Raw genomic sequence first — 23,618 nt, forward strand, 5'->3', positions numbered from 1 at the left:
CTGGCGGTGCTTCCTGGGCCATTCTGACCGCGGCGGTAAAGCCGCGGTCAGAAAAGGGGAAGCAGCGGTTTCCTGCGGTTTTCCCCTGGCCCAGGGAATCCTCCGTGGCGGCGCTGCTTGCAGCGCCGCCATGGGGATTCCGACCCCCTTCCGGCCACCCTGTTCCTGGCGGTTGTTACCGCCAGGAACAGGATGGCGGGAACGGGTGTCGTGGGGCCCCTGGCATGGGCAGTGCAGGGGCCCCCTAACAGGGCCCCCTAATGATTTTCAGTGTCTGCTTTGCAGACACTGAAAATCGCGGCGGGTGCCACTGCACCCGTCGCACCCCAGCAACTCCGCCGGCTCCATTCGGAGCCGGCTTCATCGTTGCTGGGTCTTTCCCGCTGGGCCGGCGGGCGGCCTTTTGGCGGTCACCCGCCGGCCCAGCGGGCAAGTCAGAAAGACCGCCGCGGTCATTTGACCGCGGTGCGGTCTTCTGGCGGTCTCCGCCCGGCGGGCGGCGGGCGGCGCCCGCCGGGGTCAGAATGACCCCCATAATGTTGATATCCGTACCTGAGCTGAAGGTCAACCCAGTTTGGTTTGGGAGAATTATTGATTCTTGACCAGCCCAGTTGATCAGATGTTCGTGGAGAACCCCAGCAGAATATTTTGCTTTGTTGTCAATAAGCGCGATCAGTCGATAGTTTCTAGGGTGTGATTTATACCCTCCTTTGTAAATTGGAAAGAATATGGATCCCCTCCAGGATTCCAGGATTGATTCACCATCCAGGGCATGATTGAAGAGAGGGGCCATGACTTCAGCCTACTTGGGTGGGTCTAATTTATAGATCGCCTGAGGTACCCCATTTGGACCGGGGACTCCCATCTTTCTCCCTCTGGCTATTAGTCGTTGAATTCTTGCCTGGGTGATGTCGAGTTCGCTACCCGCACTGCTGGCATTGTGGGAATCTGGGTCATCAGTCTGGGTGGGCCGACCAGGGACTCTGGGGGGAATATGATCCTTTTCATATTTGTTTTGGTGAAAGTGAGCTTTCAAGAAGGATGCCCAATCCACCTCCGAGATGTTTGAATCCAATTCTGGGCCTCGTGGATTCTTTAGGGCATTTACCATGTTCCAGAATTTGCTAGCAGTTATTTGTTTAATGTCCCAGATAAATTTGGCCCAGAATTTCTCAGTATGCTGCCTCCTGATTCCCAATACAGCCTGTTTCAGCTTTAGCTTTGCTTGTCGCAGGTTGGTGAGATGATGTTCTTGTTCAGGAAACAGATGGACCAACCAAAGTGCTTGACTGACTTTAGTCTTTAGCTGTTTTAGGCTATGTGAGGTGTGCAACTTCCTTATAGCTGGCAGGATTGAGCTCCTAATAGATTTGACATTTCTGGCAAATTGCTGGGTGTATAAATAAATAAACGCCTTCCATTTATCATTGGGTGACCCTTCTGTTCTTAGGGAGGGTTTTAGATGCTAGTCCACTTCCTGGGCCAAGGAGCCTAAAGAGACAGATGTCCATTTCATTCTTTTTAGATGACACAGGTATTCAGAGCCAGCAGGTTTTACGTTGCCTTTATGTACTGCTGGAGTAGGGGTGAAGACCACTTCCTGCTGTAGATTATCACTTTTGGACCTTAGGCCCAGTTCAAAAGAGAGTACTATTTGCATAAGTGATAGGGAGACCCAAGTAAAATCAACTGGTGAGTTGCCATTTGTGACATAAAAAGAGAAGGAAGGTGGAGTATCTTCACTGACTCAGCCATTTGGAGCTGTGAGTCCTAGTCTAGGGTCCCCAGTAAAGCTGTTCCTATTTTGCTCCGCCCCTCATCTTCTAAATAATTTTGGCATAGGGCTACCTATATTAATCCTAAATGTGTCCCACACACAGTCACATAGGTATTAAATACTTTTTTCCCACTAACTCCATTTCAGCAGAGGGCCCCCTAGACAGGATTCAAAGAAAGGTGGTGGTTTTACAGTCTGCATTTTTGTCTTGTTAATTGTTACAAACAACTGAAAATAGAAGAGTTAGTATGATTATAATCACACGTTAAGTACATCCAATGTAATTGTTTACTGAAATGTTGTCACTGTGTTTCAGTTTGCGAATCACTTTACATAAAATAATGCACACAAATGTGGTTCACTGTGTGAAATATACCAGCAACAATCTTGATGTGCTTAAATTCCTGTTGCAAAAGTGTGTGCAGATCAGAGGCTCAGTCATTAAACATCATTCAGCGTGATGACTGGAAAAACTTTTAACTGCTGGCAAGATGAGTAGAGAAAAACTGAAGGAGCTGGTTCCGCGAAGTTGCTGAGGTGAATGCCACAAGCACCCACAGTATATGCACCAAAACTGTCCTCACTGCACACCAGCGCAGACGTACGGATGGGACCAGGAGGAAATACATTCCTCTAAGAAATCCAAAGTCAGCCTCAAACAGATGAAAATGCCTCAAACAGACGAAAATTCCAATAAAAGCATACCTCCTCAAAAAGCCACAAGCAACACGTTCAAGACGTGTATGCAGGTTTTCATTTCATTTCTTCCCGTATGTGCATACATCAGCACTGGGAAAAGAGAAGACAGTGCAAAGGAAACAATCTTGGTGCCCAAAATGTATCTCCATTTATCTCATATGTTAGCAAGCAATATATTCAAACAGTACCTATACTTCAGTGGGTGCACAGAGAAGAAATCATACACCAATAGGACAAAACACCTCACTGCCTTCACATCTGGTTAAGTCCCTCCAATTCCATTTTCAGTGACAGCACTCTCTATAAGCATGGCGCATTGGGGCATTAATAATGCATCCCATCCTCATCATCATCATAAGAAAGCGTCAAAATACGACATAACTAAGTAGATAAGAGAAGAGGTTTATTCCAAATGGCCAAGCCACAGACCTCCTCTCGCTGACAACCCTCTACCTCAGCCCGGCATTCTAGAACCCCTCCATTAAAGAATATCCCATCATATAACAGGGTAAAAGAGGAAGATACCACACAAGTATTCAGTTCAAAACGATTCTGCTCGCGTTCTCCTTATAATTCCGCTTTAGTAAAAAGGTTTCTGCCAAAACAATTTTTTAGAAGATCCCAGAAGCCTCACAACAAACATAAATATATGGATGTGACAGAATATTTGCCCATAACAATAGATATCTTAAATACAAAAGTAAATATTCAAAATATGCAAAAGGTAGCAATTTATTAGCTTGACAAGTAATACGTGGCTTCAGGCCTACATGTGTAGCTTAACCGTTGCAGGTTTAAAACCTGCATGCAAACCTGTAAAAATAACCCTTATTTACACAAAAGAATCACATTTTTAACAATTGAACACATCACCCCGTAGCAACTTTTTAAATAGGTCACATCTAGGTAAACCTTGTAGTCCACAAAGAAGGGTACCTAGAATTTCATTTTGCATCCCCCTACAGTGACTAGCTCTCAAGAGCTATTTTCACTGCATATGACTTTATCTGATCCTATGAGACAACCTCAAGTGCAAACAAAATACTTCCTTTGATAACTTGAGTTTGGGATAAGCTATCAAAAGTATTAAACCACTTTATTTATTTTTTATTAAAAATCCAATCTCATAATGACATTGTATTTTGTTAAATATACAGAAAGTTAAACTTTGCTTTCCTAAAGTTTCATTAAGACAAAGAGCATTAGCCTGCCTGCAGCAGGTCTGCCAGTTTTGCCTCTGTATTAAATACTGCTCTTATAGCAGATACAATGACTTTGGCCTGACAGGATGGTTAGGGTGAGGAATATGACACAGCATAACCCAGCAGGGCAGTTAAGGAGTGTCAAGGAGCTTACCCAACTTGAGAGGGATCTGGGGAGATCTGTACTTTTATAGTTTACAGACTCGTAATGAGACCCATAGCGTACTATGGTGTATTTTCTATTTTTAACAAATCTTTACAAATATTCTACTGAGTACCACAGTAACACCTAGAAATTGCCGTGCTACTTTAAAAAAACATTAAACAAATGTACAGCTTTCCCCAAACTACTGTAAAAATATACAGAAAATGATAAACACATTTCTCTACCTATTGCGATTTTAAGAAAGTGGTAATATGTAGGGAACAACAATAAAACCTACTACTTATCTAATCTAAACCCCTAATCCAAAATGCAGCAAAACACAGAACGCAGCCAAAATGTGCTGAAAATGACATGGCTGCTTTTTACATTTGGTAAACACAGCCATTAGCCAATCATACAGTGCTGCATTATGTGCCTGTACAGCAGTATACTACAAAATTACTAGGGTAGGCTCTATCAATAAGCATTTTTTTTTTTAAATGATAACTTTAACACTACTTAAACTATTCACACATATTACCAAAAGTTACTATTTACACCAATTAATCTACATTCCTGACACATTATACCTCCATCAGTTAACACACTTTCATGCTAGATCTGTTTAATTACCACACTCCACTGTATTCCACTACAGTCTATGCCACTACACTTTACAACATGCCATTCTACACTATTAAACTCAAAATAACAGGACTTAAAGCAAAATAAAAGTCAAACCTAAGGTCGCAGCACCAAAGGGTCTCAGAATCTACTGACATGCAACAGGGTCATGGTAGGGAATTTAAAAATCCACACCATGGAGGCTGTGAATATTCCTGCTACTTTCCAAAGAAGCACAAAGTGAATACAGACCCAGCTAATAATACTCTCCTAGATGTCAAAGTAAACAATGGGGGCATGAGACCACCTCTAATCAGAATCAACCCACTATGCATCAGAAAGATGGCAGGGATATCGAAAGGGAGAAAATACAACTAGTTGTATGGACGCTGACCTACATTTGTGAAGCAGATACTGACAAGGAATACAAAACCTAACAAATCCAAAGAAAGGGTTAACATCAGTTCTATTCTCAAAGAACAAGCAAGACTGTCACTATGACTACTCTCACTCCATGGACAATAGAAAAAGGCAAATCAAGCTTTATATATTATACAAGGGCCATCTTGGAATTGAGTCCCATTGCAAAGATGATCAAAGCTGCCCATACCACAGCTCAGAATAAGAAAGTAAGTATTCAGTAATAAACTCCAATTTAGTTATCACTCCAGATACCAAGTAACAAGCAGAGAATGGTGAAAGCTACAAGGAACATCTTGAAACCTGTATGTACTGTAGGTCCCTGGTGACATTTTTTGATAGGTAAGAAGTGGGGAATACCATATTGAAACACTGATGAGAACCTTTAATAGGGTTGCCACCCATGATGGACAGCTGGGTAAACTGTGTCTGGTACTTGGGTCTAGCATTGACTAACTTATCCTGTAAATTGGTTTTGCATCTAAAGGCAAATATAGGTTTTGGTTGTTTCAGACTGTAATCGCTGGTGTTTAAAAGATGCCACTGGGCATTGATCACCTGTCTGATCTTGTTATTGTTATTAGAAAGTCTGACAACACAAACTAAATTATCTTGCTTTTCTTTACTTTGATTTTCAAACATGCATTCTTGATGGAAATAATTGACCTGCTTGTATGCATCTCAAACAAGTCTTCTGGGATACCCTCTGCTCAGGAATTTGTCTTTGAGGTTGGATGCATTTATATTGTATTCTTGAACTCTACTACGATTCAGAATCTGAAGGAATTGGCCTAAGGCTATACTCTGGCCTTAGTAGTGAGGATGGAAGCTTTCAAAATGCAGTAAAGTGTTTTGTGCAGTTGGCTCAGTGTACAGGGACACTTGGAGCTGTGCATTATTGTCATAGATCCAAATGTCTAGAAACTCAGCTTTGGTTCTGCTGATATTAGGGGTAAACTTGAGATTGCAATCACAAAGATTGATCAAGCTGATAAATTCATTAAGAATGCATGCTTCGCATTCTCAGATGAAAAAATATCATCAATGTATCTTGCCCTTCCCTTGTTATTTTCAAAGAACGGGGCCACTTTGTTGTAGTTACATCTGATTTCAAATAGACCCATGTAGATGTTCACCACACTATGGACAGAAATGACCCCCATACTGACACCCTTGATCTGTTTGTAGATTTTCCCATCAAATTCAAAGTAGTTCTCATTGAGGCCAATGTACAAGCATTGGAGGATAAACTCATTGAGTTTATCCGGAACCTCTTGACATAATGCTAACTTGACAGCTTCCAATGCCTCATTCTGAGGCTTGTTATTGTGGAGGGCCTCAATATGCATAGTAACTAGCAGTTCCTGGCTGGAATTGAAAGAAAGGCCCTCTACCCTTAAAATCAGTCTCCTGCATCTTTGACATAGGATGCAAATCTGGTAAGAAGAGGCCTTAAAAAAGTGTCTACATATTTTGACAAAGGCTCAGTTGCTGAGGTGATCGTGGATACAATGGGTCCTTAATGGGGGCTCGAGAGTATCTTTGGGAGCCTTGGGTACCCCATAGATCACAGGTATGTTGGGACATTGCACTTGTAGGTATTCCTATTCTTAGTTAGATATTCAACTGCACGACTCTCACAGATCTTTTAAATTTGTATAGATACTTTTTTGGTAGGGTCCCCTCTAATATCACAATAGTGTTCCGGGTTGGAGAATATTTCTTTCATTTTGCTTTCATAAAAATGTTAAAATCAAAAAGCACAGTTTCCCACCATTATCACAGGGTTTGACAGTAAGAGAATCTTTGTGTTGCAAATCAGATAATGCATTAGATTGCTCTACAGAGAGATTGTGGACTAGTTCAGAATGAATTTGAGAATTTTAGTGCTCTTAGTCAGCACTGAGTTTTCAAAAATCTGAACCTCTGGGCCAACTTTTCTCAGACTAGGTATGAAATTAGAAGGTAGTTTTAAGCCAGAGAGGTTGTAGTCTAATATTGATTCCTTATTATGAAAAAACATTTTGAGTCTGAGACTAAGGAAGAAGACATTGAGAACCTTGACCAGTTCTAATTTATGATCCTATTGCTTAGTACAAAAGACTACCCTTTGGCAAGAACTCTATTGGTAAAATTGGTCAAACTGAATATGGGGAGGCAGAGGTATTTATGGTCTCCAATATTGCTGTTGACAAGTCTGTAGATATTGATGGGATTAATCCGGGTGGAAGTGATGAAACCTGTCTTTCTGATATCATCCCCAGAATCCTCCTCTTTTTGGTTCTATATCATATTTTTCATTCAATCAGTTTTATCTGTTGAGCCCTCCCTTCCTGTCGAATTCTGAGGTTTCTGAAAAAGTAAATCCCTGTCTATACGCTGTACTGGAAGCTATATGCCCTCCCCTGTGTGGTTCCTCCCTGTAGAAATCCTCCACGAGATAAGGATAGACCCTTTCTTGGGAAAAGTATCTTATATCCTTCTTACGCTCAGTTTTTTCTTGAGTAAATGCTCCTTGTAAGAATCCATTTCATGATCACCATCTTCAAGTATTATATTTGCTCTTCCAAAATGCTGGATCTTTGCAGCTTTTTTTCAAATCCTTCAATCTCTTTGTTGATGATAATGACTGGTTCTCTTGCAGTTTCTATGATTAAAATCATCCAGTCATTGGAGCACCAATTTTATATGAGGGAACATTTCTCTAAAAATCTTCCTGATTTAACAAAGAGACGTGGTACATTCCTAATGCAGACGCCCATAGGGATGGCACCTGCCTTCAAGAACTCTAACATAATGTTGGCATGCAATTCCGTTCTCTTTGCAAACACCACCCTGAACCTTGAACATCACAACTGGATAGTCACCAATGTGTTCTTGTCCATTCAATTTGGAAAATTGGTCATCAGAGAAAGCAAATGTTTTGAGCGAATCCATTTTAGACACCACCGAAATTGATGTAATGTGACAATACTCAATACTCAGTTGTAATATTGCAAAAAATAAAACATTTAAAGACTACAATGACCAAAATTGTCAATTAAACATTTTTAATGAATAGCAACAAACAGTATCATAAGTGTCCACATAAAAGAATAGAACCCACCACCACATAAACTGAGGTCAATACTGCACACTGAGGACCAATACCCTAACAGCAAAGGCTGACAACACCTGGAGAAGTCAGCTTCAATGAGGCCCATGGAAGAACATGGAGGCTAGTGGAGCAGGCCTTTGGGATCCTAAAGGCCAGATTTTGCTATTTGGATAAAACCTGTGGAGCCCTTTTATACTCACCGGATAAGGTGTGCAACATCACCATTACCTGCTACATGTTGCACAATGTCGCCCTGCAAAGAAACATCCTATACAATTCAGAGGATTGAGACTATGATGAACCACTGGTGAAGGAATTTGAAATGCCAAATGAAAGATGACATTGGCAAAGATGAAGGAATTGACATTCATCAAGATGTCAAGGACAACTTCTTCAAATGAGTGTAATTATATCTTTAACTAATGTTACATTTAATGTCCTAAGAACTTGTAAGATAAAGAACATATCAGTCTCCGCACAACATGTTTTTAGGAATGGGTAGCTTAGGAAATTCCATAGAAAAATATTTTTTGATGACATTTCTTACACATTGACTACTGTGTTCATTTACGTTTATCTTTGATTGTTCTAAGTAAATGTGGCCTCATTGTTTGTCATTTGTAATTTGTCAATTTTGTCATGTAAATTAATGTATTCTTTCTGCCATTCTTTTTTGGGATCCTTCACCATTTCATCTTCATTTTGACATTTCAAAGTTGTGACATTTGCTGTTATATGCTGGCAAAGCACAAAGGGAACATGGGTTGATCCTGTGAAAACACATAGACTTTGGATGTACACATCATATACAAAGACAACTTGCACAGTGATTGAACGGGCATTTATGAGATTGCATCATACTTGTTTTCTCTTCAGTTGGCTGTTGCCACCAAGCGCAATATGTGCTGCTTAACTTGCTCTGACCACATATATAAGTCGACCTATATCATACTCATCTCCCTGCAAATTTTCAAAAATCAACATTTTGTGTTAAGAATACGAAGCTTTTGATGTATCTGTTCATTGTAAAAAGGACATTTTTAGCAAACCACTTGAAGTTTCTTGTGACATGCCACAGTTACTGCCACAGTGTATTTGCTAGACTTGGCATCACTGGCATAGTCTTCCTAACTTTTTTTCCTCTACTTCCCAGGTTTTTTCTGTGTTCTGGACTCTGGTTTTGCTGTTTTGCATGCTCTGGACATTTACCCCTGGTGACCAGTGATAAAGTCTAAGTGTTACCTGTATAAATTGTGTGTGTACATTGGATATCCATGATTGGCATATTTGATTTACCAGTAAGTCCCTAGTAAAGTGAACTAGAGGTGCCCAGGGCCTGTAAATCAAATGCTACTAGTGGGCCTGCAGCACTGGTTGTGCCACCCACATTAGTAGCCCTGTAAACATGGCTCAGACATGCCACTGCAGTGTCTGTGATTGCAGTTTTAAACTGCCAAATTGACTTGGCAAGTGTACCCACTTACCATGCCTAAACATTCCCTTTTTATATACTGTATATAAGGAACCCATAAGGTAGGCACTAGGTAGCCCTATGGGCAAGGTGCAGGGTATGTTAAAGGTGGGACAAGTACTTATGTGTTTTATATGTCCTGACAGTGAAATACTGACAAATTCGGTTTTCACTGTTACAAGGCCTATCTGTCTCATAGGTTAACATGGGGGCTGACTTTAAATATGATTAAAGCACAGATTCCCTTTGAGAGCAGATAGACATGTGGAATTTGGGGCCTCTGAACTCACAATTTACAAATACATCTTTTAGTGAAGTTGTTTTGTAGATTGTGTGTTGGAAAATGCCACTTTTAGAAAGTAGGCTTTTTCCAGAGAGAAGGAATGATGCACGCTGACCTGACCGTAGGAGGGACGATGCACCCTCTCATTTGTGAGTGAGAAATTAATGTATAACTGGCCTATTCTGACGCACACTCGTCTGTGCAGCTTTATTTTGATGCTACCCAGGCACCTTTGTACGCTACCCATGTTCTCAGTGTTTTCTAGAGGATTTAAGACTATTTTGCTTTTTAAATTCATAACTTCACTTGTGTATGTTGGATTATTGTAGTTTTGGTCTTGTTTTGTTTAGATAAATATTATCTATTTTCCTAAACCTGTGTTGTGTCATTTTGTAGTGTTTTCACTGAGTTATTGTGTGTGTTGGAACAAGTAATTTACACCTTTCTTCTGAAGTTAAGCCTGCTTGCTCGTGCCAAGCTACCAAGGGGGCGAGGAGGGGTTAACTCAGAGGGATTCTCCTTTACCCTGACTAGAGTGAGGGTACCTGCTTGGACAGGGGGTAACCTGACTGACAACCAAAGACCCCATTTCTAACAGTATTGAAAGGAACATTTGGTCACAAAATTGTGTACTGCCATGATTTTTACTATTAGTGTTATTGATGTGGGATTCCTATTGTGAAGCAGGAGGTCTGGCTCCAACTTATGACATGAGTCAATAATAGTTTGCCTATTCAATCTGTTTTATGTGATTATTTCCCGTTCTTTAATGGTGTCAAGCTCTGGAAGTGTAAAAAAAAGTGACACAGGCTATTTTGTTTATGCATATGGTGTAATATTACTTCTTACATTTGACAAACTATTCTTATTTAGTAATGTGTGAAATTAATATATTAAGATTAGGCCTGGTTGGAGTTTGCAGAGATCTGCTATGTGGAACTCTGCAAAGTGCTGGAAAAACTCTGGCGTGCTATTCAGAGTTTCATGAGCACTGGTGTTTGGATGGATCTCACTGTTCGCACTGATTTTCAGCACTAGGAGTTTCTCTCATGCTACAAAATCAGTGATATTTCTCATTTCAAGTAGTTTTTTGGAACTCCGTGTGGAGCACAGAGTGGGAAAACTCTGTGAACTTTGCTGGCAGAATGGAGTTATTCACCCAACCCTAATTAAGATTTGTAATGTTTGTCATATTTTACTTTTTTAACATGGGACAAACATTACCTCAATAAAACATTTTTGGGCTAAAAATCTTTTGATTATTTGCTTCTTAAAATATAATGATGGAAGGAAGAAATAAAAAATTGGGAACAACAAGTCCTGGACTTTGTGGTTTTAGAATTTATATAACCATCAAAAATGAACTGAAACAGGATGAAAAAGGTAACAACAAGGTTAGAAACAGGAAAAATAAAAAAGATCAATCAGGGTGGGTGAAAATATTATTTTAGAGGTAAAAATTAACTGATCAAAACAAGTTAACAAAAAGAAAAACCAAAAAAGAGTCAATCATGATCAATTGAACTATTATTTTAGAGGCAAAATTGTTTGAAGTCTTCTGTGCAAAATACAACTGGCACCTAAAAGGTACATGTGTCCAGAATCTAGTCCAGAATGTGAATGGTAGTCACACACTGGAGGAGATTAGGCTCTTCGTCTCTTGCTGCTGGTGGTGGACGTCTTGCCAACGTCTCCTGGTGGTCTGGATGACTGTTTCTTCCTGAGGAGGGGGGCAGGTTCCACAGTTGCAGGGGCTGAGGTCGTTATAGGTGTTTCTGCTAATGGCAGGGTCTCCCTTTTTGTCCCTGAGGCAGATATAGTGGGTCTAGATATTGTAGGGCCACAGAAAAGGGGAGATTTGCTCAGAAAGCCCAGCACAAATACTGATAAAGGTCAAACTTCATCTCAGGCATGGAGCTCACATTAAAATTTAGATTCTGCATCTCTACATTGTGCTCCTTTTGCATCTACTTAATGTTCCAGAGCTCTGTAGGGACCTGGCCTATCAGGTCTTGGGACAAATGCAGGGATCCCAAGATGTGCTCAATGTTGGTCTGGGTGACAGTGAACCTAGTGGCCTCACTTTGCTGACCCACAGATTCCCTCCCATGTGCCCTACTACCACTACGTTGTGCCATTGAGCCAGTGTGACCCATCCCACAGGGTCCTGGCTGAACTGGAAGTGGGGGTGGCATTGCTTGCTCAACAGCAGCAGCCAGGAGTGGGGGTGACACAAGATTGGGAAGATGTTCCTTTGGGCACAGGAAGTGCAGATGTCCATTGGCTGAGGTGTTGTAATAGCTGGGGTAGGAGATATAGGTGTGGGATGAGTGAGACTCACTGGAGTTGTCTGTCCAGACAGACTACATGGATCAGGCTACTCCACATTATCCGTACTTGCAATTCTCATTGAAAGCTTGATCTTCATCTAGAGTGGAGGTATCCTCAGTGGCAAATGATTAAATGATTGTTTATGTACTCTGAGTGTAGGACCTGGAGTATGCAGCAAATGTGTTTTAAGCTACAATTGAAGCAAACTATAATCAATAAATGTTATTTATGTTTTGTTCACACCTTTCAGATTTTTTAGGTTATTACTCATACATTATAAATTACACACATGCAACCTTCAAAAGAAATTGGCTTGTGAAGAGATGCCCTGAAAAGAAAATGATTTCTTAGGAAGTGTACATAAATGATACTACATATTCAACCTAACTCAGTATTGAGGAGAAATGAGAAGTCAAACACTCCAAGGCCCAGCAGACTAAAATTCAGACTATTACACAACTTAATAGGATTAATGGAATTTATCATCCTATGAGCTTTGCAAAGTAAAGTTTGCATCATCTGAAAATTTGAAATCTGTGCTTATATGAAAGTAGAGAACGACCAGCATCACATTGCAATAATATTTTCCATATACACATCCAAGGTATCATGGTAGTTGTAGCCCTTGCAATTTGACATTGCGAACACTTGGAAAATTGTAAGTTGAACATTGCCAGTCAAATATGCAGTGAAGATATGTACACATTAAAAAAAAATATGATATGTGTGAAATATGTGAAAAGGTGAGAACAGACCTCTGAGCACCATAGCTTCATGATATAATGGATGGAATTTTGAACCTGTTATCTTAACTACAACGAAAAACATTCAAACATACAAACAATCAAATACAAGAAATGATAAATGAAGTGACCACACATCCTCCCAGTGGCAAAAGGAGTACTGGCACCATCATGCTACTAATTTGATGATGACAATAGGTTTATAATTTTTCAAATTGTGCTCAAGGTGAAAGGCACAGTATGTGCAGCTGACCTGACAGCAAAAATTAAATTTGTGTTTAGTGAGACATACATAAGTCCACCTTACCAGTCGCCACTCCACCAGGGATTCCTGTGAAGCCTTCTGGATGTAGGATCTGCAAGAACTTCTCCTCCCAGGGAAAAAAGTTGTTAGGGGGACTGGGAAATCCACCAACAGTCCTCTTGGCCTCCAGGTGACACTTGTAGGCCGTGGAACACACTCTCCCCATTAGGTTGTTCCACCACTTGTTGTTGCTTGCCACAGTCAACTATTCTGGCCCACATTTGCATTTTCTGAGATATGGTTGCATTTTGTACTTCGCCTCCAAACAATTGTGGCTCTTCTCTAATGATTTCATCCACCATGACTGACAATTCTTCCTCTCTTAAAGGTGGATTTCTCCTCCCTGCAATTATGAATAACTGAAAATAAATGAAATAGTTGCCCACACCTTATTAAAAAAAAACTGACCATGGAAAAATTGACAAATGAACAGAGGGAGTGAATAAATAAAATAACCTGACTTCTGAGGGGCAAATTCAGCAGCAAAATGGTGTTCTGCAGTGAAATGGTAAAGGATCATGGGCTAAAATGGAGCGTGTGTTTAAAGTGTGGTAAGCAGGTGTTCGCAATTGGCCTATATACATGAGATGTCTGCTGCTACCATCCATCCAATAGCCAAAGCCATAATACAATGTTCAGCGAGTCCCGGGATGGACTCCCACCATTAGGAATTTGCCACTTAAACAACGGCAGCATGACTGTGAAATCTATTCATGCTGGGTGCAATCTCTCCTCCCTGACAGGGTACTCATAGTCAGCATTGCAGTCTGCTGTGTTGGCGGTGGTAGACCAATTAAACAGCAGACTCCTCCCTGTCAATGTGGAGGGAGGTTCAGCCACCATACATCTATACACAGCGGTCAAAACTTCCTCAGGTTTACGGAGTACTTGGAACTGCTGTCACGGCGGGACAACAGAACCCCCATCAAGATCTAAATTAGGCCCTTAATGAAATCTCATACAATGGGTGCTTTAGAGGTTCTCCTTGATCTCTCAAATGTTTCCTTCTCTTCAGTGACATCACCATTTTTTTTTCTTTCTGCAATCTTGATTGATGTGAAATCACCTGGGCTAAAAGAAGTTGTGTGCCGAAGTCCAGCCATGGCATCCTGAATGTTTCTCATCCTATGGACAGAAAGGTGAAAATTTCCAAAATACAAGGAATTTTCATTCTGCTTTCATTAGCCCAGATGTTCCCCTGCCTTCACATGACCTGGGGAAACCATAGATTTTTCAGATAATGCGTCTTCTGATTTTTCTGAATGCTCCAAATCTAGCAATCACTAAATATCCCATTAATATATAGCAGGAAACAGGCACCAGGTTTCAGATCAGAGATCCTATCTTGTGCACTTTCAGCACATTTTGCCACCTAATTTCAACACATTTCCCCTTACCAGCAATTTTCTCGATATAGATTGTGACACTTACAGAGGCCAGCCATACTCTGAAACCATGAAGTCTATTTCATCTGTTGGGAGGATCCTGTCAGTGCCATAGATCTGTCACTGGCTCTTCACCTAAGTATGTTTTTCTGCCTCTACTTGAAACAGCACAATGACCTCAAATAAAGTTCCCTGTGGTTAAATATCAATATATGACGGCTCACCACATAATAACTATAGTGTTAGCTGATGGATTGATATAATCTTGCATGTCTCCATGACTTCACAAATCTTCCTGAAGTCATTCTCACATTCAAACAATGAAACAATTGATCATTTAAACTGCCACTTTTTACAGATGAGCCTGGTAGTGGCATCATAGGCTCTGCAGCAGTTTTATTCCCTAACCCTACACTTTAGTGGAATTTGCAACAGTACACCTCCATGTTTTTGAGAATTTCCAAATATGTGGAGGGCCCCGTAGGAACTCTGGAAGGAGTTGGTGTGCCCAATACAGTGATTACACACCTTAATCACCTTCTTGCCTGTTCAGACTAGAACTTCAACATGTCATGTTTTCCTTTCAGTAGCCATGTGGGACTACCCTTCTTATGTATATGTCTGATTCCATGTGTGGGGGAGGCTGAGAGAGTAAGTTGGAGGTGCAACTGATGATGACCAGCAAAGGTCGCTACATGGTGGATTAGAAGGAAATGTGAAAACCAGGGGAAGCAATGTGGGGAGAGAGTTGAAGTCTTGACACCCAGCTGATTTTCTCACTCACCAAGGACCCCACCACCGCCAAAACTAACCTCCACGACGGGCTACATGCCATTGCCAACTGGATGGAGAGGAGCCGCCTTAAACTGACCTCAGACAAGATGGAGATCCTCATCCTCGGCTCCAACCGCTCTGCATTGGACGAATCCTGGTGGGCGGCCACCCTAGGAACCACACCAACACCCACCAACCATGCACACAACCTTGGTTGCATCCTAAACTCATCGCTCACCATGACCCAGCATGTCAACACCGTCTCATCTTCCTGCTTCAACACCCTCCGCATGCGCCGCAAGATCTTCAGATGGATCCCCACCAAAACCAGAAGGACGATCACCCACGCCCTCGTCAGCAGCAGACTGGAATATGGCAACGCTCTCTACGCTGGAACCACAGCCAAGCTCCAGAAAAAACTGCAACGTATACAGAACGCCTCCGGACGCCTCATCCTCAAAATCCCATGGCGCAACCACATCTCAGCCTACCTCAGAGACCTACAAGAGGATCACCTTTAAACTCCTCATCCACGCCCACAAAGCTCTCCACAACGCTGGCCCTGCCTACCTCAACGAGCGACTCACCTTCCACACTCCCAACCGCCAACTCCGCTCCGCCAACCTCGCCCTCGCCACCGTCCCTCGCATCCCCTGAACTACAGCTGGCGGCAGATCCTTCTCCCACCTCGCCGCCAAGACCTGGAACTCCCTCCCCGTCCACCTGCGACAGACCCAGACCTCCTGACCTTCAGGAAACACCTCAAGACCTGGCTGTTCGAGCAGTTGCAATTCCTTCACCCCCCTCAGCGCCTTGATACCCTAGCGGGTGAGTAGCACACTGTACAAATGATTGATTGATTGAAGTCTCAACAAATGCTTTGTTTTGTGGTGTCTTTTGGAACTTACCAATTATCGATGTGTTCATTCAGTAACCCAGTTACCCAGATAGCCTCTCATTTAGCTCCTCTGCATGGTGTTTTAATAGATAGATCTACATTAAACCTGATGTTTATGACACCCTCTATCTATGTCGGCTGCTTCTCTTTGGTGAGACCTCTACTTTTGGCGAAGTAGTCCCTATTCTGCAGAAAAGAGACATGCCAGTGACAAGTGGCTTGAAAAGTGCCTGCCTCATGACAATGTTTCATTAAGTCAACCTCAAAGGGCAGGTACCCTCCAATCATGATTAAAACCGCATCCAAAATGTGTTCTAATTCTCCTGCAATCATGGTTATGACTACGATTGGAACTCTTTAAGGTCAAATGAACATTACTGAAAATGTTGTGTCTAGAACTCCCAAGGAATTTCTGAATCAAGCACATATATTTCAAATGACAAAGCCATAAATGACCTCAAAAAAATTCCTTTTCTCTATACTGCAGTCAAACTATTGTAACAGAGTTAATGGGATTCTCTAACGAAGTCAGATTCAAAGCTAACCATTGGTGAGCAAAACCTGCCGAGGTTAATGACAGGCTGGGCCCTACAACTGTGAGCACAACCATGACTGGTGAGAGGAACCTTCTCTTACACAATATAGGAGTAGGGGTGCTTCTGTGTGGTGAAGAAGTGACCCAGGAATGACAGGTCCCATTTATGAACTAATTCAAAACAGCAATATTAGAATTCAGATAATTTCAGCACCAATCCAAAGGGAGGTGGAAACATGGACAGATCAGAGGAAAGGCACTGTTGGTCCCTATCCCCATAGCACTATCAGGTTGATTCATAAAGACAACTCACACCTTTTTGTAAGTTTACACTGCTGACTAAGTTTACTACTTTATAAACTGCTCTTCTGTATTACTGCACACTTTTGTAGTAACTTACACCTCTGGAGTACGTCTATCATTAATCATGGCCAACCACAGGTACTGCAATACTCTCCTTCCTTATATACTTACTATAAAAGTGCAAGTTGCTGCAAAAGTTTAAAGGTCAGTTTGTGAATACTGAAAAATAGTAAACTTACTCAAAAATGTAAATTATCACAAAAGTGTAGTTTGTAAATAACAGTATGAAATGAGCTTTGTACGCTACTGTGGTACTTCAAAACGTACTACAAAGCGCAGTTTGCTATTCTGGCCCAAGTGTCTTCAAACACTCCAGAATATTATATCGGCTCTCACCATCTTCTCTCCACCAGGTACAAGGAGTTTAGTCGATAACACAGTCTTCCCTCTAGCAAAGCAAACATCCACAAATGTCTAAAGAAAACCCATTATTGAGAGGCAAGTCCTGCATGTGTAAGCCCTTTACACCGATAAATGCTGAACCAAAGACAATCAAGAATGCCAATGAGTGGAGATGGATATGCCTCTGAAGGCCAGCTGCAGAAAGCCCTTTTGGAGAAAAACCAACCCATTGTTCCCCAGGACCACACTGAGGTAACTGCTTAACCATAGATGTTGGAAATGGCCCTCTTTGAAGGGTCTCACCAGAACCTTTTGCCTTTCTCCTCCTACTTTTTGCTAGATGTTTGCTCTGTTGGACTTAGGACTATGTGCACTTTACCACTGCTAATCAGTGCTAAAGTGCATTTGCTCACTCCCCTAAGCATGGTTTGATTCGTATATACTTGACTTGTATATTTGATTTACTTGTAAGCCCATGGTAGAGTGGTCTAAAACATACCCAAGGCCTGTAAATTAAACATTAAATGCTACCAATGGGCCTGCAGCACTTTGTGTCCCACCCACTAAAGTAGGCCATTGCAGCCTGAAGGCAGTGTCCCACCACCATGCTGATTTGGCGTTTAAAGCTCCTTGCCAAGCCCTAAACTTCCCATTTATTACAAATAGGTCACCCTGTGTAGCCCATAGGGCAGGGTGCTGTGCAATTAAAAGGTAGTACATGCACTTTTTAGTTTTACATGTCATAGTAGTGATAAACTCTCAAATTATTTTTTCATTACTGTGAGGCCAACTTCTCTCATAGGATAACATTGGGGATTCCTTATTATAATAATATGATGTAATCCTAAACCAGAGGTGGTAGATATGTCATGTTTCATATCTATGAACTTGTAGTGATGAGCCTTCTTTAATGGAAAAGCTGGATTTATCATTGCAAATTTGAAATTGCCATTTTTAAAAAATTGGCAATTTCCTGCCCTTAGCCCTTTTTACCTGCAGCCTGCCTTAGGTCACATGATTGGGTGTAACTGAAAATTGAAACTTTGTGAATTCACCCAAGACAGTCACACAGTAGTGGGATTAACAGAGCCTGAATAGGCCATTAACTGACTTGACGGAGGGTGGAGCTAAGCACATCCTCACTTGCAGATGAATAGGCTGGGCTCTGCCACTACGCAATAAGCTTAACAACTCTGTTTTGGCAGTGCAACAAGGTAGGAGCCATGGCATCGGAGGCAGGAAATTCCTGGGTCTTCAGAGAACCCTTCTAGAAACTTCTCCCAACTTCTAGGAGCAAAGCATTAATTTATACAAATAGGGCTCTCAGACCTGCTCCTCAGTTCACTACTGAATCTGCGGAAGGCCTCTCAGAGTACTGCTTGCTGTTGTGACCTGCTGTGCACTCTACTAGACTGTTGCTGTACATGGAAGGACTGCTTTGCTGCCTGGAACCTGACTTGAACCTTCAGAGGTCAGCCCTGCTCTGGAGCCCTGCCTCTCCACCTACACCCAGGACTTCAGAAGTGACTCCAGCAACTAGTTTAGCTGGCCTCATGTTCGAGCCATAGGTACATAACAGGCTCCCACCATCCTGAACCTGCACCTGGCCAAGCCTGAGTGAGTCTTGAACCCCCAAGAGGTTTCCATCCTCTTCTGGAACCTTGGTTGTAGTGCTAAAGGTGCCCAGGTGGACATTATCTAAAACAATGGATTACTCTGGTTATACTGATTGGATTTGACTGGTTGTGATGTCCAATAATGTACTGAAAGTTACTCTATTTATGTAAATTGGTTTAGGATTTCTATTGTGTTTTGTTTTCACTGTATTGATGTTTGTGTGCTTCATAAATACTCAACACATTGCCTTTTAGTTTGGTCTGACTGCTTTTGCACCAAGCTAACCAGATACCCAGCTACCAGCTACCCAGCTACCACAGGTTAAATACATAACTTTTTGTGGTTTCCCCAGCAAAGAATTGTGGATGTTTCTTGACCAGGGCTCACACCCCAGTCAACCAACAACCCAATTCCTCACACCAGGAAATACTGGCATAACTTCCGACAAGGAAATCAAAGACTCCTTAATGAGCCACATCTTGTCCAACTTCCGGGGTGCTAGGGATTCTGCTGCAAGATGAGTCTTCTACATGGGCCACTATGAATTCCCCACCAATAACTCCCCCACCATCCAAACAGACTAAGCGTACAAGCCCAGGTGCAGAGAAAATAAACCTGGCCAGGCCAGCACCCGGATGAGACTGACAGTTTTAGGGGCAAATTTAAGAGCCCCTAGAGCCACCAGTGCGTCACTTTTAGTGACGCTCCCGTGACGCTATGCACTGCACTATATTTACCAGGTGGCATTAAGCCACTTTTTGTGGCTCAATGCCACCTTGTAAAATACTGTCCCTTCGCACGCAGCACTTTGCGTGGAAGAGGGGTGCAAAATTGCCCCAGATTTACCAGTTTTAGTAAACCTGAGACGGTGCCATATCTAACGCCACCCCAGGGGTGGTGTTAGCAGGGCAGAACAAGGAGAAATGCTTTCATTTCTCCTAATTTTTTGCTCTTTCTATTCTGCATTCTGCAGCACACATAGAAAAAGCAAATTGCCAGTTAAGAATGTTTTTGTGCAGGAAGGTGTTCCTTCCTGTACAAAAACAATTTCCCCCTCAATGCAGCCATCCTTGCACAATGGTGCAAGGGTTGCTGCAATGGCGCATGGCAGCAATTTCAGCGCCGGCGCAGGGGGAAACACACAGGTGCACCTTATTCTATTAAATAAGGCACATCCTTGCATAGTGAAAATGACAGTGTGTGACGCTGCTAAATTTGGCGAAGCGATGCGCACAGTCATTTTTCCTTAAATCTGGCCCTTAGTCTCTCTTATGAGCATTAGGAGTTACAGTAGTAGAAACACAATTAGCAGCACACAAACAACGTCAGTGAATAACAGCAGGCCACTCAGATAAGACAAACAGAATGTCATCCTCAGAAATATACCAACTATCCCAAACATCGTACATGGTGACCAAAGGGAGGCCCTCCTAAACAAAAATGTTATTCTAGCTCAAGGAGAGGATTGATTCTAGGGCTATTATCAAAAGCCTTAGGTACTTTGAAAAACTCATGATTAAAGAACCCTGATTAAAATATGTAATGCCTTGTAGTCGTGGTAAAAAACGGTTGTGAGGTTTTTTGCACTATTCCCTATGTTGCATTATCCATGCCTTCACTGGTCATTGTGCTACCTGCACCTTCTTATTAGTCTATTATCCCTCCTTTTCCCAATGCTCTATGTAAATATTGTGATAATTTTGAAAAACTGAAACATCCTTAACAAAGATTTGAAATTGACTTTCTCGCGTTACTCAGTCCTCCTTCATCCATCCTACTGTTATAGACAGCGTAATATGATTGTCATATTTTGTCGAAAACATTTTCTTTGAAACCTTGTCTCTCTACTATACAGGGAGTGCAGAATTATTAGGCAAGTTGTATTTTTGAGGATTAATTTTATTATTGAACAACAACCATGTTCTCAATGAACCCAAAAAACTCATTAATATCAAAGCTGAAATTTTTTGAAGTAGTTTTTAGTTTGTTTTTAGTTTTAGCTATGTTAGGGGGATATCTGTGTGTGCAGGTGACTATTACTGTGCATAATTATTAGGCAACTTAACAAACAAAAAATATATACCCATTTCAATTATTTATTATTACCAGTGAAACCAATATAACATCTCAACATTCACAAATATACATTTCTGACATTCAAAAACAAAACAAAAACAAATCAGTGACCAATATAGCCACCTTTCTTTGCAAGGACACTCAAAAGCCTGCCATCCATGGATTCTGTCAGTGTTTTGATCTGTTCACCATCAACATTGCGTGCAGCAGCAACCACAGCCTCCCAGACACTGTTCAGAGTGGTGTACTGTTTTCCCTCCTTGTAAATCTCACATTTGATGATGGACCACAGGTTCTCAATGGGGTTCAGATCAGGTGAACAAGGAGGCCATGTCATTAGATTTCCTTCTTTTATACCCTTTCTTGCCAGCCACGCTGTGGAGTACTTGGACGCGTGTGATGGAGCATTGTCCTGCATGAGAATCATGTTTTTCTTGAAGGATGCAGACTTCTTCCTGTACCACTGCTTGAAGAAGGTGTCTTCCAGGAACTGGCAGTAGGACTGGGAGTTGAGCTTGACTCCATCCTCAACCCGAAAAGGCCCCACAAGCTCATCTTTGATGATACCAGCCCAAACCAGTACTCCACCTCCACCTTGCTGGCGTCTGAGTCGGATTGGAGCTCTCTGCCCTTTACCAATCCAGCCACGGGCCCATCCATCTGGCCCATCAAGACTCACTCTCATTTCATCAGTCCATAAAACCTTAGGAAAATCAGTCTTGAGATATTTCTTGGCCCAGTCTTGACGTTTCAGCTTGTGTGTCTTGTTCAGTGGTGGTCGTCTTTCAGCCTTTCTTACCTTGGCCATGTCTCTGAGTATTGCACACCTTGTGCTTTTGGGCACTCCAGTGATGTTGCAGCTCTGAAATATGGCCAAACTGGTGGCAAGTGGCATTGTGGCAGCTGCACGCTTGACTTTTCTCAGTTCATGGGCAGTTAATTTGCGCCTTGGTTTTTCCACACGCTTCTTGCGACCCTGTTGACTGTTTTGAATGAAACGCTTGATTGTTCGATGATCACGCTTCAGAAGCTTTGCAATTTTAAGAGTGCTGCATCCCTCTGCAAGATATCTCACTATTTTTGACTTTTCTGAGCCTGTCAAGTCCTTCTTTTGACCCATTTTGCCAAAGGAAAGGAAGTTGCCTAATAATTATGCACACCTGATATAGGGTGTTGATGTCATTAGACCACACCCCTTCTCATTACAGAGATGCACATCACCTAATATGCTTAATTGGTAGTAGGCTTTCGAGCCTATACAGCTTGGAGTAAGACAACATGCATAAAGAGGATGATGTATCCAAAATACTCATTTGCCTAATAATTCTGCACTCCCTGTATAACTAGTTCCTTTTGGAATACCAGTTTTCCCTGTCTTTTCATGAAAACTATTTTTTACATCAATCAGAATTATGCTGCGGCAGGAAATATTTTCACACATATTTTACCTAGCTAGAAACATTACAAACATAAAGTATTGCTGCTACAAATAAGCACTCACTGCAGCAAGAGGAAAAAATGCGAAACTTACACATGCTTTCACAATGGTGCATTGTGTTAAATAGCACCTCAGCACGCTTTTCCTAAGTTTTTTCAGCTTCTCGATTCTCTTGTGCATAAAGTAACATCAATGCTTTGTTTTCTTTCCATAGCTAAAACGTAAACAGCTGTATATGCTGTGTTAAGACAGGACTGACTGTCACATAAAGAAAACACACTACAATAACGGAGTTGAACAAATCTAGCAGAATGTTTCCTGGCTCTTCATTTCCACAAAACTGATTTTGATCTTTTGAAATACCAGTGGCCTCTAAAACAGTTCTTTGATTTTACAAGACAGGCAAATGTTTCTCGGCAGCCTTTTCCATGTTAGTCACGAAATAGACGTAGTATTTGTTGTTTATTTTTTTCCCGACTTTTCTTTCTGCCCATATGACACGTTCTTTGGTATGGTTTATCACATTCTTCCTTTGCTCCCGGTGGGATCTGATTTATTGAATTTTAATGTAGCTCACATAGTGAAAAAACACCAGGAGCAGCTGCCTGGAAGAGCATACGATATGCTTGATTCAATATATTTGCTTATAAAGATCATCCCCTTAATAGACAGCATATGACTCGCAATAGGGGATTGTAATTATCAAGACCATTTAAACAACGTGTTTGCTAATACTGTGGTTTTGTTCAACAATTTCAAACTATATGACCCCTTCAACCACATGTCTCGAGGCACCATTTTAACTGACAGTTGGTGTTAAACTGGAAATCTAGTCATAGTACATTAATGTCTGTGGCTTGTGTCGATTCTGACCTTTTGGGTTCTTCAAAAATTCCCACGATTTCATAGAGTCCACTCCTATTTCTCTTCACCTATTACTACATTGTAGACTGTCCATGGTTAGAGTATCTGAATCAGTTATTTCGCTTATTTTCTTTTGTTTAGTGCACATTTCATAATTTAATTCCTTCAAAGCACACTTGAGGGAGGCAACAAGTTTACATATCTGAAAAAGAGTTCTCCTAGATGAGAAA

This window comes from Pleurodeles waltl, chromosome 1_2, assembly GCF_031143425.1.
Source record: "Pleurodeles waltl isolate 20211129_DDA chromosome 1_2, aPleWal1.hap1.20221129, whole genome shotgun sequence".
NCBI lineage: Eukaryota > Metazoa > Chordata > Amphibia > Caudata > Salamandridae > Pleurodeles > Pleurodeles waltl.